The sequence below is a fragment of the Plecotus auritus genome (assembly GCF_963455305.1).
Source record: "Plecotus auritus genome assembly, chromosome: 3".
Lineage (NCBI taxonomy): Eukaryota > Metazoa > Chordata > Mammalia > Chiroptera > Vespertilionidae > Plecotus > Plecotus auritus.
Window position 1 is genome coordinate 147,253,278 of NC_137772.1, and position 8,151 is coordinate 147,261,428.

An 8,151-nucleotide genomic window follows, 5' to 3' on the forward strand; every position below is an offset into this window, starting at 1 on the left:
GTGCCTTAAAAGAAAGACAGAATAAAATGTCTTCTCATAACTACTATACATGACGATATCAGAAGTTAGCTTGGCAAAATATTGGTGAGGTAGGAGGGATAAATGAATAAAAAAATAAAATTGTATTTGATGTAGGAAAAGTTATTTGAGTGAACGATGTCTTTGCATATTTTAGTTTAATATTAAAAAAAATAAATGTTGGGAAACCAAGATGGTGGCATAAGGTATACACCTGTACGTGCTGCCTCTCACAACCACACCAAAACTACAACTAAAAGACAAAACAACTATCACCCAGAACCACGGGAAAGCTGATGGAGTAGAAGTTCTACAACTAGAAGGAAAGAAAGAAGCTCATTGAGACTGTGTAGGAGGTGCAAAGGCTCTGAAAAGCAGAGGCAAGGAGGCACACATAAACCAGGCTGGCGACTGGGTGCGCTGTTTTTTCCAATTGGAAGGGACATACAAGCTCCCGACTGATCTGAACTCCAGTTTCCGGTGAGAATCTGGGGACCCAGACACATATGTGGAGAAACTGGACTGTCTGGCATTGGGTCGGAAAGTGAGGGAGGCTTTCTCACAGAGGTGCACGCAGGAATCATTGTTTACTGCTCTGGGGCGTGGGACACAAGGACGCGGAAACGTGGAGATGCAGAGAGGGCTGACTGGCAGCCATTGCTGTTTGCCACACCCTAGTGATTCCCTGAGACCCTGCCCCACCCAATTTACAAACCCGCTCTCGCTGTGCGCAGCAGCTTTTGCATATGAATAGCCTGCCCTTTCACAGCTTAAACTAACAAATTTCAGGTGGGTCAGACAGCTCCAAAACTTCCAAACCCCAAGCAAAGAGGAGAAATATGCAGATCTCACTGTAGCTCCTGCTGGGTGGCCTCAGACAGTAGCTGACTTGCACCTCCTTGGAGATCCAGGAACCAGTGTACCTAGAGGTCAGTGTGAGACAACACCAGATTTCAACTCCTCACATACATAAGTGACACACTCAGGGGGCAGACTTAGTGAGCACCAAAGCCCCACTGAAGCAATTTCTGCCCCATAAGGGTGTCTCCAGCATAGCAGTTCTTCCATTATAGACACAGCTGATCCTCATAGCCAGTTGGCCTGGAGGTCAATTCCTCCCAGTGTAGCAACAGCAATCAAGGCTTAACTACAACAAGACTGTGCACACAGCCCACAAAGGGGTGCACGAAGAGTGTCCACCTCAGGTGATTGGGGAGGCTGAGCCACTGGGCCCTATAGGTCACCTACCACATAAAGCCACTACATCAACACAGGGAAGCAGCCAAAATGTGGAGACAAAGAAACATGTCAGGAATGAAAGAAATGGAGGAAAGCAAACTACTGGATATAGAGTTCAAAATCACAGTTATAAGGTTACTCAAGAATCTTCTAGAAACCTCCGAGAAACTTAGTGAGACCTCTGAGGAACTTAGTGAGACATTCAAGGATCTTAATGAGAATGCCAAAAAAATGGAAAAGGACCAGTCAGAAATTAAGCATACACTGTCTGAAATAAACAATAATATACAGAAATCCAACAGTAGACTAGAGGACCCCAAGAATCAAACCAAAGATTTGAAATATGAGGAAGCAAAAAACACCCAACCAGAAAAACAAAAAGAAAAAAGAATGCAAAAATATGAAGATAGTGTAAGGAGCCTCTGGAACAACGTCAAGCATACCAACATCAGAATTATGGGGGTGCCAGAAGAAGAGAGAGAGCAAGATACTGAAAACCTATTTGAAGAAATAATGACTGAAAATTTCCCCCATCTGGTGAAAGAAATAGACTTACAAGTTCAGGAAGCACAGAGAACCCCAAACAAAAGGAATCCAAAGAGGACCACACCAAGACACATCATAATTAAAATGCCAAGGGCAAAAGACAAAGAGAGAATCTTGAAAGCAGCAAGAGAAAAACAGTTAGTTACCTACAAGGGAGTACTCATATGACTATCAGCTGATTTCTCAACAGAAACTATGCAGGCCAGAAGGGAGTGGCAAGAAATATTCAAAGTGATGAATAGCAAGAACCTACAACCAAGATTACTCTACCCAGCAAAGCTATCATTTAGAATTGAAGGTCAGATAAAGAGCTTCACAGACTAGAAGAAGCTAAAGGAGTTCAGCACCACCAAACCAGGATTATATGAAATGCTGAAGGGTATTCTTTAAGAAGAGGAAGAAGAAGAAAAAGGTAAAGATAAAAAATATGAACAACAAAGTGACAACAAATACATATCTATCAAGTGACTCTAAAAATCAAGTGAATAAAAAATTTGATGAACAGAATAAACTGGTGAATATAATAGAATCAGGGGCATAGAAAGGGAGTGGACTGACAATTCTCAGGGGGAAGTGGGCGTGAGGGGTGCGGGAAGAGATTGGACAAAAATTGTATATCTATGGATGAGGACAGTGGCGGGGGGTAAGGGCACGGGGTGTGGGGGGGAATCAGGTGGAGGGGAGCTATGGGGGGAAAAAGAGGAACATCTGTAATAATTTTAACAATAAAGATTTATTAAAAAAATAAAAATAAATAAATGTTTTCTTTTCTTGAGTAAGTCCAGTGTGTCAGCTACTAATTCAAGTGCATTGAAGCACATACAACTCTTTACCTTTTTAAAGTAAAAACAATACCTTAGAACAGCAAATTTCAACCTTGTGCCATAGCAGGCACACTGGTGTGCCACAAGAATTTTTAAAAACATGCAATACCTGACTATTTAGTCAGGGCATTGACTTCTTTCCCCTTAGGTTTTCAAATTAAGAACTGAGGACAGCCAACACAACAATAGCTGGCCAATGTGAATGAGTGAAAGTTTCATTATTTTTTCTTTAGATTGGCAAAAAAATGTTTTTGGGGGTACCTCAGAATTTTAGTTATGAGTTCATGTGTGACACGAGGTAAAAAGGTTGGAAGTTGCTGCCTTAGTACAGTTTAAGTAGATATTTATTGCTTGTTTTGACTGGTTGCTCATCTGAATTTAACAATCATTATGGTAACTGCTCAAAGAGAGTATGTCAGATTTATCCTATCTACTGTGTCTGGCACAATAAATATTTGTTGGATGAATTAATAATTTACTGTTTTAAACACAGGGATATTTTCTATTGATATAAAACACATGTAATCCTAAAATAGTTGTACTATTAATGTTTTACCATGTGTTCTTATTTTTTTAAGCGAGCTCTCATATAGCCTTGTCAAAGAATAATATTATCTGAGATTAATAAACTAAATGGTATGTTGATGGCATAAATCTATAGATATACTAGTAAAAGCCTAAGCGACTATTATGACCAGAACAACCAGTCGACCAGTCACTATGATGTGCACTGACCACCAGGGGGCAGACACTCAATGCAGGAGCTTCCCCCTGGTGGTCAGTGCACTCCCACAGTGGGAGCGCTGCTCAGCCAGAAGCCAGGCTTGTGGCTGGCAAGCGCAGCTGCAGCGGCTGGAGCCTCTCCGGCCTTCATGGCAGTGCTACCCAGCAGCAGTGGTGGCAGGTGCTGCAGGTCAGGATGAGTCGTGGCGTGGCAGCTGGGCCTGGCCCCGGCTTGGGCTCCTCCCCAGTCACCTGCTGCTTTGGCACTGCTACATCCCTTGGGGGATGTCAGACTGCCGGTTTTGGCTTGACTTGCAGGGATCGGGCTGAAACTGGCAGTCTTACATCCCCTGAGGGGTCCCAGATTGCGAGAGGGTACAGGCCAGGCTGAAGGACCCCACCTGTGCACAAATCCGTGCACCAGGGCTCTAATATTAACATAAATTTTATATAATTTAGTTATATATTCTCTAGATGAAACCTCAGAATTCAAAGAAAGCAAGGTATCTATTAGGAACATCCCTGACTTTCATCTGCTTATATAAATTCGATCTATGGTGACCTCTAATTTTTATCTCACTGCAAATACTAGGTTTTGCCTGGTTTCTCTGGTCTCAAAATACTGATGCTAATAATAGCTGGCATTTATTTAGCTCTGTATATAAATGATCTCTTTTAATTCTATGACGCAGATACTATTTTATCTCTATTTTATACATAATGAAATGGGAAATACAGAAAATTTAAATAATCTGCTTAAGGTTAGCTAGCATATGATAGGATTTGAAACTGGGCAGTCTGCTTAATTAATACTTTCAAGAATACATTTTATTCCCTTACTTAGGGCCAGTGTCCTCGCTTGCTCTTGCAAGGTCTGGAACTCTGCTCATGTCTGTATCTGAGTAAACCTCACATGATTCCCGGCATTCCGTTTGCCCCTACTCAACTGCTGTTGGCAGTTTGGCACCACTTGGTGATAACTTACATATTATAAGATTATTTTAGGTTTTGTGGCTGAATGGGAATTCATAGGTTCCAGAGGACATCCAGTTGACTGACATCTGGTTGGTTGATATCAGGGTTTTGTTGTTTGTTTATTTGTTTTATTTTGGGCGTAATCCATGGAGATAACCCTGGGAAAATATTTGGGGTTATGGAGAACCCAGTTTGCCTCTTCACTTGTCAAAATAAATTGTCATATGGGACATCACCTTGATACACCAGTGGCCTCCAAATATATTATCAGCAAACTATATCAGTGGTCATAAAATAGAAAAGCTCACAGAACAAATTAGTGAAATCACACATTTTATCAAATCTATTGAAAACACACAGAAGCAGAGAAAAGAGCTAGGATAAATTAACATACCTATGATAAGGTACAGTGTAGAAGGACAACACCATCTGAATCCTGGGGCATGTAATGTTCAGATGTCCTGTTCTTCTCTCTGCTGCACCAACCTTCCACACTGATGGTATGGTTTCGAGGGCCAGAGTTGAAGTTTGAGCTAGGAGTCCACAGGCAGAAGACACTCTGGGGCAACAACACATCCTTGTTCCACTAGCGAGATGCAGGAACAATTATACCTGGCAGAGATGTAGCTCTCCAATTAGCTGAAAGAACAGTCATGAGCTTCATTTGTATTACTTAGCAGAAAACATATAGTGTTGTAATTGAGGTCACCTATGGATGGCCAAAAAAGATTTGAGAATGATCAATTTTTTTTTGGCATATCTAGTGTTATCTGAACACCTACAAGCTCTTATATATTTATTCTTAGGCATACATACATGTTATAAATATATAGTACCTAGGTGTCTCATGAATATTTGGTATCTCTTATCTTTCCATCTCTTTCTGTCTGTGTTTGACACACAGGTGATCTGCTTTCTCATACTTCATTCCTATGAATTCTGCCCATTTCTAACAAACATTTTGCTTATCAGCTACTTATATATTCTTATTCTTAAAATACTTTGCCTACGTTTTTAAAACCTATTAATCTAATATAATTGAATTTTTAATAATAAATATGCATTTCATAAAGGTAGGCTGCTTGATTGTATTTGCTAAATTGGCTTCAATAATATTCTTATTATCGTGTGATTTTGATGCTCTTCACACCAAGAGGAATTGGGCGGGGAGGTTGTTTTTTCTCTTTGAAATCAAGAGAGCTCATTACTATGATCTAATGACAGAGTGTGGTGGAAGTGACACTATGTGACTTTCAAAGCTAGGTCATGAAATGTGAAGCAGCTTCTGCTGACATGTCTGACTGCCCTTAAGCTGCTGTGCTGTGATGAAGTCCAAACTATCCCATTTAGCAATACCACATGGAGAAGTCGAAAGAAGAGAGAGAGAGAGAGAGAGAGAGAGAGAGAGAGAGAGAGAGAGAGAGAGGGAGCCTATCCCTCCGAGTCAGCCCTAGCTGCTTTAGTTGTCCCTACACTGTTACATTGCACCCCATGAGAGATTCCAAGCCAGAACTACCTAGGCAAGCTATGATCAAATTCCTGGCCCACTAATACTATGATAAATAAGAAAAAGATAGTTGTTTTAAACTACTAAATTTGGAAATAATTTTTAAAATATATTTTATTGATTTTTTTTACAGAGGAAGGGAGAGGGATAGAGAGTTAGAAACATTGATGAGAAAGAAACATTGATCAGCTGCCTCCTGCACACCCCCTACTGGGGATGTGCCCGAAACCAAGGTACATGCCCTTGACCGGAATTGAACCTGGGACCCTTCAGTCAGCAGGCCGACGCTCTATTCACTGATCCAAACAGGTCAGGGCTGGAAATAATTTTTTAAGTACATGCCAGGACACTTGCCATTTTCCCACTTGGTCTTGACCATCCTTCCACATCTCACTCCTCTGTATTCATGAGATATAAATTTGAGTCCACCTCTTTTAAGACTGAACATAAGACAAGAGCCAGTTACTAAAGACATATATAACAATCATTTTGGAGAAAGTTTTCTACACAACATCAACTGTCTAGGAATTATTCTTTTTTTTTAAATATATTTTATTGATTTTTAACAGAGAGGAAGGGAGAGAGATAGTTAAAAACATCGATGAGAGAGAAACATCAATCAGCTGCCTCCTGCACACTCCCTACTGGGTATATGCCCACAACCAAGGTACATGCCCTTGACCCGAATCGAACCTGGGACCCTTGAGTCTGCAGGCTGACTCTCTATCCACTGAGCCAAACCGGTTAAAGCTAGGAATTACTCTTAATAATTTTTTATTGAAGATGCTGTCTTCTATTCACAGTCTTTATAAGCATACATTTGTATTCCTCATTGCTGTATGAATCTTTAAACTGCATTCTATAAGGATTATCCATGTAAGTTATTTTTTAAAAATATACTTTTATTGATTTCAAAGAGGAAGGGAGAGAGAGAGAGAGAAAGAGAGAGAGAGAGAGAGAGAGAGAGAGAGAGAGAGAGAGAGAGAGAGAAACATCAGTGATGAGAGGGAATCATTGATCAGCTGTCTCATGCATGCCCCATATTGGGGATCGAACCTGCAACCCGGGCATGTCCCTGATCTGGAATCTAACTATAACCTCCTGGTTCATGGGTCAACACTCAACCACTGAACAACACCAGCCATGCATTATCATTTTATTTTTATTTAATTTACTATCCATGACTGCTTACATGTCTTTGAATGGTGAACACTAAGGAAAAGCTTATTTTTATGTTGGTGAATTTTCTTTCCCCAATGATTTCTACTCTGAAGAAAAGCAATACTCACTTATCTCAACTTCATCCACTTTATCTGTGTTGCCAATTGAAACAAAGAAATATTGGATTGGTATCAGTGATGTCAATGATTGAAGTAATTAGGTAATCATTAATAATTTTGAATCAAATTCTGGAAGATTTATGTTTACTAGAAGTTAAAAAGTACCTGCCTAGCTTCTTCAGACACTTCATTTGAAAACCCAGGAATTAATTCTACTGACTTTTATTTTATTCATCTGTAAAACTGGAATTAGATTAGAACTCCCAGCATAATATCCTATGATTCTTTAATTACAAAGTGAGGTTGCCTGAATTGGAACAAAAAATGAAAACCTTTATTATGAGGGTTCATGTTAGAATAAATCTTTCTAAGTAAAAACAATTAGAGAATACAATTAGAATTTTTTTCCCTTTTAATATTTTATCTCAGGGATTAAAAATATATTTCCTACAATGTTATTTTGTTCTTTAATAAGAATAAAAAATATTCCAAAAGCCATCACTATTTAACTTATTTTAGAGCCCTTATATTGCTCTTGGATTGATGTCTGATAGCATTAAAGAATGCAAAAAATAAAAATCTCAAACTCGTTTCCTCTTATCACACCTTGACTTCAAAAAATAAGTTTTTGCTGTTTTGTAACACTAAGATATTCTTAGTTATGAGTTGAAATCTCAGTGACTATTTGTCAAATTGCTACATTTTACAGTAATCCCATAGAAATGCATAGATAAAGGTTGATTAATGCACCCTTTCACAACAATTTATTTTGTGAGAATTAATACTTATACATGTAGTGGAGGCACAAGAGCCAGCAAGTGTGTGCTTAGCATAGCTTTCATATTCTGTAGTTTGCTTCTTTAGACAAATAAGAAGAGTAATGTGTAACATATAAAATAAAATACATAATGTCATGTAGTTGTTTTAATAATGTTAATATAAACTATTGTGAATATAGGTGAAGTATTTTCATAAATGGGTAGCTATCTATTTGAAATGAGGTGATATTAATATCAACATGTCTGTTACAACTAATATT